We start from the raw sequence: 12,148 nt of genomic DNA, 5'->3' as shown, positions 1-12,148 counted from the left end.
ATATTGCACAGGTGAAAAATGAGTTACAAGCAGGTTTTAAGATGATAGATTTGGGATTACTTCACTACTATCTTGGAGTTGAAGTCTTCCAACGTCCACATCATATTTTCATTTCTCAGAGTAAGTATGCAGCAGAGGTTCTTCAGCGTTTTGGCATGCAGGATTGCAAGCCCGTTCTTACCCCCATGGAGCAAAACTTGAAACTTTCAAAATTTGAAGGGGGGGGAAAGGTGGACAGTACAACTTACAGACAGTTGATTGACAGCTTACTTTATTTGACAAATACTCATCCTGATCTATCTTATGCCATCAGTATTCTTTCACGTTTTATGCAGGAACCACGAGACAGCCACTGGAATGCAGCCAAAAGAGTTCTTCGATATATCCAAGGAACAAAAGATTTTGGTCTTCTTTACACAAAGACTAAAAATTTTGTACTTGGTGGATATTCTGATGCCGACTTTGCTGGGAGTATTGATGATCGAGCATCAACATCAGGTTATTTAATGAATATGGGGTCAGGAGCAGTATCTTGGGGTTGTAAAAAACAAGCTACAGTGGCCACTTCTTCAGCAGAAGCAGAGTACATTTCAGCATGGCAAGCAGCATGTGAAATTGTTTGGTTGCGCCGAATTTTGCAGGACTTGGGCATTTCTCAGGCAGAAGCTACATCATTGTTCATTGACAGCCAGTCAGCCATCAAACTTGCCAAGAACCCAGTTTTTCATTCAAAGACAAAGCATGTGGACACCAAGTATCATCATATTAGGTCTCTCATTGCCAAAGATGTTCTCAAACCAGTTTATTGTCCTTCCGAAGATCAGATCTCCGACATTTTCACGAAACCGCTTGGCAGAATAAAATTTACTAAGTTCAGGGATGAACTTGGTATCTGTTGTAATGTATCTTTGGATCATAGGGGGGAATGTTAGATGATCCAAAAATACAATTTTATCATAGGTTATAAAATTAGAATAAAATAATTATTAATTTAAGATATTAAATTAATAATTATTATTCTAGAATGTTTAATTATTTAATAGAGACTTTTAGAATTAGCATATTGTTGTAACTAGATATGCCTCTCCAAATGAGTCGTATCTTAGGCTCTATTTTAGGAGATTAGTTAGCTAGTTGGTTTGAATAGCATTTATTGTAAATGGACACTTGTTATTTAATAAGTGATCCATAATTAGAGGTAGTTAGGACATGGAGCTTATAAATAGCTCACTGCAAGAGTGTTTTGTGGTTCGGGTGTAAACTCTTGCAAATCAATTATGTAATAATTTTTTTCTGATTAATAAAATTATGTGTCTGAGAACACTTCTGCCATTATATTTGCATCTTATTAATAATTTTGTTACATATTTTTTAAATGTTTATATACTTAATATATATTAATTATTTTTATTATTAAATTATATATTTAATGTATATTTATTATTATTATTATTATTATAATAATAAAATTATAATTGAGTTGATTTTTAATTATTATTTTTGTGAATATAAAATTTATTTATAATTAATAATAATTTAAAATAAAATTATAATTTAGTTAATTTTTAATTATTATTATTAATTTCAAGCCTTTAAAATTATTTAAATATATTGTAAAGTAAATAAGGTATTTTGATATAACTTTTTTTAACCTTTTATTTATATAACTCTGTTATTTACTTTATTTCTTGTTTATTTATTATTATTTTATCTCTTATCTATCTTTAGCATCATTCGTGCTTATTTTTTCTTCAGTATCTAAAGCAAGCAAGGCAACGAGCTCCACATTTGTGCTTATTTTTCCCTCGTGCTTCACCCACATTGTTTATAATGAGAAATCACAAATATGTTATGTGTATTGCTTCAATTAATACGGATGCACAGGCTCTCTGGAAGTTAGAAGGGAAACATCATGCTCCACCACTGCAAGTTTTCCAATGCTTTCAGCAACCAATGAGATTTCACAGGTGGGAACTCCATCCTGCTTTTCTCAGAGAATTTGAGATCAAATTTGAATAACAAGTCGTCTCAAATTGCTTTTCCGAAGGACAGGATGAGGTGGGAACCACCATTGCTGCATTCCCCTAACTCAAAATTAGAATCTGTTTCAAGAAAAACAAAATAAGTTGTGAGTAGAGATGCGCAGAGAGAAATGGACATCTTTGCCGCAAAATTAGTCCAAAATGCTATCCACCTTGGAGATTTTGAAGGCTAAGGGAAGGTTGGAGCTGCTGCTAAAGTAGTAAGAATCGTTCTATGGAATTGGAAATTGCATTTAAAAGAATCTCGCAATGGAAGTGGACAGTGCATTTAAAGTTGGGGGAATTGTAGATATAGCTGCCTGTTAGTCACAAAGATGCTCCTCTGAAAAACTCAAAACTCTTGTTGCTGTAAACATCATCGCAACATTTAGCTACAAAATCCTGACTTCTTAAATGAGATCTATAATTTATTTAAAGATATAAAATTTATATGTTTTCCTGGTAGCTGTTATGACAATAAAGATAGAATTTGTGAACTATGATTACTTAATGTTAAAGGTCGTCTGAATTGTCAAAGATGTCAAAGATGTGTGTTAATTAACTTTTCTTGTTCCTTTAAATTAGATCGCAGTATCATTTTTTATGTTGGTTATGACAAGTTTTAAAAGTGAAAGATAGACTTTTCTACCCTTACTCGTAAGGACTGGTATAAAAACTAAAAAACATAACATATACAAAATTCTTCTTGTAATTAATACCAGAAGAGTGTCACACATTCATATAGATGTAAATGATATTGAATATAATTGTTTTTTAAAGATAGAATAATAAATTATAATCATAAACACATTTGCAAAACACTACTCATGAGTAGATATAACTGTATTGTTCACATTTACATGCAACCAATTATAAAACATTTATATACAATCAACACCAAAGATTTATGTACAAAGAAGCATATAACCACTACTTTGTTACAATAGACTGAGATGTGGAAGAACTTTGACCTTCACAAATGTTGTTGATAGTAGCACTTGTACTACCCAACAAATGTGTTAGATTTGATTGGAATTTGGGAATGGAAGTAGTGCTCAAAAAAGTGTCTTTGATGTTTTGCAATGTGCCTAAAATGCCCATCATTGTAGGTCGTCCTTGAGGAGATTCATTTGTGCAAAGCAAACCCACATTTATCAGTGCACTGAGACAATTGAGATCTTTATCTTCTTCAATGCATCTACTAGTCCTGGTTAATAAACCCATGTCCACCACTTCTTGTACTCGGCTTGGAAAGCTACTACCCACCCATTTTTGCAAGTTCATTCCTTCCACAAACATGTCATGGGTGGGCTTCTTTCTAGTGAGCATTTCCAATAGCACTATTCCGTAGCTGTAAACATCGCCTTTGGTTGTAACTTGTCCTCCCACTCCATATTCTGCATTCATAGATCCCCATCTTAAGTTTTTTAATTTAATTGAAAATGTTAAGTAAACATAAGAAAATCATAAGATTGCTTCATATGGGATATAGTTTAAATAATACCTGGAGGAATGTACCCAGTAGATCCTTTGAGTGCATTTGTGGAAGTGAGAGCTCCATCTTCATTATTTTCAAAACATATAGTAGCAATGCCAAAGTCTATTAAATATGCAGTCATATCTTCACCCAACAACACATTGTTGGGTTTCAAATCACAATGAATCACTTGCACAAAGCAATGATGATGGAGATATGTCATGCCTTGGGCGATATCTATTGCTATATTCAACCTTTGAATCAAATTCAAACAGCTTTGTTCTCCATCATCGGGATATAACCACTTTTCTAGGCTTCCTTTTGGCATTAATGGAAATATCAAAGCTTTGATTTGGAGATCTGAATAGCAAGTTATGACCCGAATCAAATTCCGGTGTCTAACTCTACCCAAAACTTTGCATTCTCTATCAAAACTCTTTTGAGCCCCTTCATTTTGTAGATTGAGAAGCTTGACAGCAACCATTGTGCCGTCATTCAAAATCCCTTTGTACACTTTTCCAAAACTACCAATTCCTAACAAGTTTGCATCACTAAATTCATTTGTTGCAATGACGAGCTCTGCATAGGAGATTCTTCGATGCCCCACATTTAATGATGGACTAGTCTCTCTCTGAATATTTCTCGTACAATTCTTTCTCCACAATATTGCAAGAAATAAACACAATACAACAATTGCTACAACAACAACCTATATGATAACTCTTTTGAGATTCAAAACACTTTTATGTTTATGAGCATAGCACGGTGGTAGATTTACCCAAGGTCCACATAGACCAAGATTTCCCATAAATGCTGTGGCGCCAATCTTTTTGAAAACTCCTTCTTTAGGGACTTCCCCTGACAACTTGTTAAAAGAAAAATTCAAGTGATGGAGCATTGTGAGATTTGCTAGTGATATAGGTATTCCACCTGACAAATTGTTGGAGGAGAGATCTAGGTCTTGAAGACTTAGAAGTTCACTAATTGACACTGGAATTGGACCTTCAAGTGCATTGTAAGAAAGATTCAGATATGGTACTTCTTTGCAGCTTCCAACGATACTTGGAATGTGGCCAGTTATTTGATTTGACGAAATATCTATGGCTTGAAGCTTATCGAACTTTCCTAGTTCTAAAGGTACATGGCCACTTAATAAATTGTTTGACAAGTTGAAATAGAAGGATAAATTTGCAAGGCCTGCAAGCTCTTCAGGGATGTGCCCACTAAGCTTGTTGTATGATAGATCTAGCAGTAGTAAGTTCACACATTTCCCTAAACTTGCAGGTATGTTTCCTGATAACTGGTTATGATTAAGATCTAAATATCTTAATTGTTGGAGGTTAGCCATAGAATCAGGGATTTTTCCAGACAAATTATTTCCAGAAATATATAAGAGACCTAAACCCTTTAGCTGCCCAATTTCCATTGGGATGTTCCCTTGTAAATTATTGGAATCCATATATAACCTCTCCAACTTCTGAAGCATAATAACTGAAGATGGGATTGACCCGGTAAAATAATTACCTTCTAAACTAAGGAATATTAAGCTACTTAAATTTCCAATAGCATGAGGTATTTCTCCAGCTAATTCGTTGATACTCAAGTCTAAGTAGGAGAGTTTTGTAGAGAGATGGCCTATAGAAAACGGCAATTGCCCAGTGAAGCTATTAACAGACAAGTCTATGTAAATGTGTTAGAAAACCTGCACAGATGAATCTAGCTAGTAAAGGTTGAACACACAGCTTTGCAGAGCAAAAGAACTAAAAGAAAATCGAAAGAAGAAAAGAATGATTCTATTGAAAATTATGTTACAATGCTCATGATATAGCATTACTGGGTGAAGATCCCAAGGTAATGACTATAGTGGTGATCAATGAGAAGACTCAACACCTACAACAAGTTCCGGAGATAACTAGTCAGTTGCGGAGTTAAAGAAGGAGCAAATCAAGGAGTAAATCATGCAAAAGGAATTTCGCATGCAATGCCATGCTCTAACTAAAAGTCCGCATGTAGATGTGTAGTAGTTCCAACATGCAAAAGGAATCTTGCATGCAGTCACATGCTCTAACTAAGAGTCTGCATGTAGGTGTGTAGTTGTTCCAACACCCCCCCTGAACACCACTATGGGAAAAATAGAAAATGGGCCCTGGCAACTAAGGCCAAAGGTCACCCAAAATACAGTGCAACTTGTACTAAAATTGAAGAAAGAGGGAAAACCTCGTGGGAAAAACCCCCCCTCAAAATACAATGTAATCAAAAGAGAAGAGGAAGATAAATAAAGTTGCTAAGCAATCATGTCCTTCACTCCAAGACGATCACGCAAAGAGCGAAACTTCTGCTCAGTGAATGTCTTGGTGAAGATGTCTGCAGTCTGTTCTGCTGAAGGACAGAACTGCAAATCAATGACCCGATCATGTACTAAGTCTCTGATGTAGTGCATATGGATCTCTATGTGCTTCGTCCGCTGCCGCTGTACTGGATCCCTGCAAAATTTGAGAGTGCTCTGGTTGTCACACTAGATGACAATGGGCTGGTGGAACTGGATGCCCAACTCAGTGAGGAAGTGTTGTAGCCACAGAGCCTGAATGGTGATGTTGACTACTCCTCGGTACTCAGCCTCAGCTGAAGAGAGAGCAATAGCAGCCTGCTTCTTGCTCGACCAACAGATAGGGCCAGATCCTAGACTGAGTGAATATCCGGAGGTGGACTTGCGATCAATGCTATCTCCTGCCCAATCAGAATCTGTGAAGCCAAGGAGATTCAATTCAGTGCCTGCTGCATAGTGAATCCCGAAGGTGATGGTGCCCTGCACATATCGGAGGATGCGCTTGGCAGCATTCCAGTGTAGCTCATGCGGCTCCTGCATGTATCTGGAAACTGCCCCTACTGCATATGAGAGATCTGGTCTGGAGTGGGTGAGGTACAATAAGCTCCCCACTAGCTGTCGGTAGAGAGTGCTGTCAACTAATGGAGTGTCACCTCCATCCTCAAGGCGGACCCCAGACAGAAAAGGAGTCGGTGCTGGCTTGCAGTCAGTCATGCGAAATCTCTCGAGGAGATCCCGTGCATACTTAGCCTGAGAGAGTTTGATGCGTGTGGCATTCTGACTGATCTCAAGACCAAGAAAGAAGTGTAATGGACCCATGTCCGTCATCAAGAACCTATCATGCAAGGCCCTCTTGACTGTAGCAATGGCTGAAGCCGAGCTGCCAGTGATTAGGAGATCATCTACATACAAAACTAAGATAAGAAGAGAATCATGTGTCCTAAGCATGTAAACATTCGGATCAGACTTACATCTTTCAAAGTTTTGTGATAAGAGAAAAGAATCCATCTTCGCGTACCAAGCTCTCGGGGCTTGCTTAAGGCCGTAGAGAGATTTCTTCAGTCTGCAGACCAAAGATGAATCCTAAATGAAACCATGTGGCTGCTCCATGTAGATCTCCTCAGATAGGTCTCCGTGAAGAAAGGCATTCTTCACATCCATCTGATGTACTTCCCACCGCTGGGCAACCGCAATGGCAAGTGTAAGGCGTATGGAATCCATCTTTGCTACTGGAGCAAAGGTCTCGTCATAATCAATGCCATGCACTTGTTGGAAGCCTTTGGCTACTAGCCTTGCTTTCCGTCTGGTGATTTGCCCATCTGCAACACTCTTGGTCCTGTAGACCCATTTGCATCGGACAAGTTTCCTTCCTGAAGGAAGGGGGACCAGATCCCAAGTCTGGTTCTCGAGGGGGGAGTTATACTCCTCCTCCATGGCGGACTCCCAAGATGGATGCCCAGCAGCCTCAGCATAAGACTGTGGATCAGAAGATTGAACCAAATGATAATGCCAGGAGGGCGATGGTTCAGCGGCAGTGAGGACAAGAGGAGGATCAATAAACTCTGAGCTAGTCCTCTATAGATCAGAATTGTCCCCCACAAGACCATTTCTAGCAGCTGGTTGGTCTTGTGCATATATCTCACGTAAGCTCCTTGTTCTCTGATTTATGACAGGGGAATATGATTCACTGCTAGAAGCCCGATTTGGGCTTGGATGTGGATCATCATTTGCATGCATTAGATTTGTATCTGAAGACTCTGTCTTTGCATTTGCATGCTCTTCCTCGTCATCTGCATGATCTGTATTGGCATCTGAATGTACTGAGTCATCATCTCGGACATGAGGTAGATAAAAAGTGTCTGCATGCGGCGCTTGAGGTGCATGCGAGAGACTTTCCTCAAATTTGACACTTCGCTCAATGATGAGCTTGTCCGTAGAGGGAATCAAGAGTCGATATCCCTTCACACCATCAGGGTATCCAACAAAGATGCACTCAATGCTCTGTGGATCAAGAGCTTTCCTCTTTTCAGAGGGGATCCGGGCCCATGCTCGAGAGCCGAAAACACGGAGGTGAGTGACCTCTGGTTTAGTGCCGCTCCAAGCCTCAAAGGGGGTCTGGTCCTTGACAGACCTATGAGGAGATCTGTTCTGGATGTAGTTAGCACAATTAAGTGCTTCGGCCCAAAGCTTATGAGGCAGTGACTTGGCATGCAACATGCAGGAAGCCATCTCTTTGAGAGATCGGTTCTTTCTCTCAGCAACTCCGTTCTGCTGCGGAGTGTATGGAACTGTGTACTGCAACTGTATGCCGGACTGAAGGCAAAGGTTCTGAAGTGCTGTGTTAACATATTCCCCCCCATTTTCTGTACGGAGGGCTTTGATCTTTCTCTCTGACTGTGTCTCAACTAGTGCTTTGAAATCTTCAAAGTGCTCAAAAACTTCAGATTTGTTCCTGAGAAGATACACCCAAGTATACCGTGAGAAATCATCAATAAATGTAAGCACATACCTTGCTTTGTTGATGGAAGGATGAGGAAAAGGCCCCATGAGATCACTATGGATCAGATCTAGAGGAGAGGATGCTCTGTGAGTCTTGCCGGTGTCAAACGTTTCTCTGGGATGTTTGCCAAGAACACACCCTTCACAAACTCCTTTGGAGAAACTGATATTTGGCAAGCCTTCCACCATCTCATTCTTGCTTAGCTGCTACATATACCTGTAATTTAAGTGACCAAACCTCTCGTGCCAAAGCCTACTACTATCATCAGCATGTGTAAGCAATAAGGAGGATTCAGATTCAATAAATTCAGAAAATGTATACAGTCTGGCTCCATTGTTTACCTCACCAGTTGCAATTTTGGCATTGCTATGTAGATCATATATGTTCACTGCATCTGGAGTGAATTCCACTCTCTTTCCGGTGCCGGAATGAGTGATCTGATAAACTGAAAGCAGGTTTACGGAAAGTTTTGGAACATGAAGCACATCTTCAAAGCTTCCGTGTAAAAGTTCCACTCTACCTTTTCCGGTGACCTCAATAGGTGAGTCATCTCCCATGAGGATGGGAGGTCCTTTGCATGCATCCAAAGAGGAATATACTTCCTTTGCAGCAGCCATAAGATGTGATGCACCAGAATCTATAATCCATGCATCAGGAGAAGAATTAATTGCAACTAAAGCATGAAAATTGTTACGTTTTCCGTGTGACGGATCCTCAGTTTTCTTCTTGGCGCCCTGAGGGATGTGGTCCCCAAGGTTATGCTTCTGAAGGATTTCTGCCATTTGGTCAATTTGTTTCTTCATGCAAGAGGATTCTGGATGGAATCCTCTTTGACAGTAGGTGCATCTGTTTCCTTTCTTCCCTTTCTCATTTCTTGAGCCTGAGGAGTCATTGAAGGGCTTGGTGTACCCTTCCTTCTTTGGATGGGAATGTGCTTTTCCTTTGTCTTTCTGCTGCTGATTTTTCTGATTTGAATCAGATCTATGATTTTTATTGTGGCTGCCATCATGCACAGCAAGTGCATGTGCTTTTGGAGGTTTGATTTTCCCCATGCCAATGAGTTTATCTTGCTCAAAAATAAGAGACTCCATAAATTCTTTGAGAGAAGGCATAGTGTAGGATTTACCTGTTGCGAGCCTTACTGAATGAAATGTAGACACAAAGACGGAGTATTCCGGTCCGAGCTTTGACATAATAGAGAGAACTTGGCGACTCTCCTCCTTGGATTTGTCAATTCCACAACCCTTGAGTTGCAACAATAAATCATTATATTTGGTGAAGAAATCTTGAATTCTGTCATAGTTCCGTGGATCCAATGATAGCAGCTCCACTTCGAGCAGATTTCCTTTCATCTCATCCTGTTTCGCGTAGAGCTCTTCAACCTTTTTCCAAATCTCATTGGGAGTATTGCAGGCAGATAGATGAAACTGCAACTCTGGAGAGATGCACATGCATATGGATCCGTGGGCCTCATCCATACGGTTGAGGTACTTGGATTTCTCTATGGCTGAAGTGGGTTCCACTTCTGTAGCCATGGTAATCCTGTACAACCCTTTATGACGAAGGTATCGAGCCATTTGATCCTTCCATTCATGATAGTTGTACGGTGTTAGGATCGATGCTTTGGGAAACTCCATTTTTCTGTCAATCTTCGATCTCCAAGCTGTAATACTTGCAAAATAAAGTACTGATGCGCCTTTTATCTAGCAACCTGTGGGCTTTGATACCATGTAAATGTGTTAGAAAACCTGCACAAATGAATCTAGGTAGTAAAGGTTGAACACACAGCTTTGCAGAGCAAAAGCACTAAAAGAAAATCGAAAGAAGAAAAGAATGATTCTATTGAAAATTATGTTACAATGCTCATGATATAGCATTACTGGGTGAAGATCCCAAGGTAATGACTATAGTGGTGATCAATGAGAAGACTCAACACCTACAACAAGTTCCGGAGATAACTAGTCAGTTGCGGAGTTAAAGAAGGAGCAAATCAAGGAGTAAATCAAGGAGTAAATCATGCAAAAGGAATTCCGCATGCAATCCCATGCTCTAACTAAAAGTCCGCATGTAGATGTGTAGTAGTTCCAACATGCAAAAGGAATCTTGCATGCAGTCACATGCTCTAACTAAGAGTCTGCATGTAGGTGTGTAGTAGTTCCAACAGTCTACAAGTTGTAGATCGGAACAGTTACTAAGAGCGGTAAGAATCGGGCATCTCGTGGTGTTGCCGCTAATAAGGTAATTGCCGATCAAGTTAAGCCGCCGGAGATGTGTCAATTTACCCAACTCCATAGGCACTATTCCGCTGAGCTGGTTGTCTCCTAAATGGATTATTTGAAACTTGGTACAATTGAAGAGGGATGAAGGAACGCTGCCACTTAGCTGATTACCACCCAGATAGAGTTCCTTTAACTGGGCGGTCTTCTTGGTACACAACTCCGACGGAATGTGGCCAACTAATTGGTTATCATCTATAGCCAATACTTCAATATTGGTGCAGTTGGACAACGAAGACGGAATGCGTCCCGTCAGATGGTTCCCAGACAGACTAAGAAGGATGAGCTGGCTTAGCATACCCAATTCGGAAGGGACACTGCCGTGAAGGTTGCTGTGAGCCAAATATAATTCCTGCAAAGAGGATATGTTTCCCAAGCAGCGCGGGATTGTTCCCATCAAATTGTTAGCGTAGAAGGACATGATTGCTAGGTTGGGGAGAACACAGAGTTGTGGGGGAATGTTTCCTGTGAGATTGTTAAAGGAGAGAAACAAGTACCATAAACTGCGGCAGCTACCGAGAGTGGGCGGAATGGAACCCTAGAGTTCATTTTTAGACAGGCGAAGCATCTTTAAGTGAGAGAGGGTTCCCAATTGATAGGGAATTTGACCGTGGAAACTGTTATTGTGAAGGCTGAGTACTGTAAGAAAGGAGAGATTGGCGAGAAGGGGAGAGATTGTACCTTGTAATCCCATGCTTGAAACATTGAGGGAAACGACTCTCTGCCTGCGCCTGCTGCATATGATGCCCCTCCACTGGCAGAACGAGACATTTGGCATCCAAGACGTGGCTAAGGAGTGGGAGGGATCATATGTGATTGCAGACTTGAATGCAAGCAGAGCGTGTTGATCGGAAGCATTGGTGAGACGAGGAGGATGGTGAGGGAAATGGGCGATGGGTGTGGAAAAGACAAAAGGAGGATTGAGAAAGAGAATGAAAGAAAGGGCGGCGAGGAGAAGCATTCTGGTAATCTGCATCTCTTACGTGACAGAAAGAATGGTTTCTGATGAGAAAATGGAGTTTGGTAATTTAGTAGCTATATAGCTGCTGGTGCATTGAATGAAGAGACTCAAATTAAGAATGTTCCGGTCGGTTAATTTTCATTCTCCATCCTCAACTTGACTTCTCTCGTGCGCGAAGACCAACGGCCGCCGTGGGGATAACGCGATATAGGTGTAAATTCATACCACACAAATCATTTTCAGTGGATATCCTCTTCCAGGATGCAATAAAAAATACATGAAGACAACCAGTGGAGACAGTGGCAGTCCGAAACGGAGGATGGATCTTTAATTTGTTTTTCTTCTCTCGTCCGGCGAATTGATACCACACAAATCATGTTCAGTGGAGTTGTTATTCATACCACTCATTATCCATCCTCAACGTGACTTCTACGCACACGGCTCTTCCTTTATCACAACCGCATTGTATATAAAGGTGCGTAAGAAGAATCAAAAATATATATATATACTTGGCCAAAATAATATAATTAATTTTATACTAACGACCGTCGTGAGGATAACGCTAAATGCGAGTGAATTGCCGTATT

At 40.0% G+C, this 12,148-nt stretch overlaps 1 pseudogene across 1 annotated transcript; it reads right to left on the bottom strand.

Annotated features, from left to right (window-relative positions):
- Positions 1–2,874: 2,874 nt before the first annotated feature.
- Positions 2,875–11,899, bottom strand: LOC149256739 (uncharacterized; annotated as a pseudogene). Its single transcript, XR_016267286.1, has 3 exons — positions 10,487–11,899; positions 3,526–5,178; positions 2,875–3,418 (listed from the first exon to the last, which is right to left on the bottom strand). The product of XR_016267286.1 is annotated as an uncharacterized LOC149256739 (transcript).
- Positions 11,900–12,148: the final 249 nt, after the last annotated feature.

Source organism: Pinus tabuliformis, chromosome 7, assembly GCF_031772625.1.
Source record: "Pinus tabuliformis cultivar Carrire ecotype Pingquan chromosome 7, CPIR1, whole genome shotgun sequence".
NCBI lineage: Eukaryota > Viridiplantae > Streptophyta > Pinopsida > Pinales > Pinaceae > Pinus > Pinus tabuliformis.
This window is presented reverse-complemented; position numbering and strand designations above follow the sequence as displayed.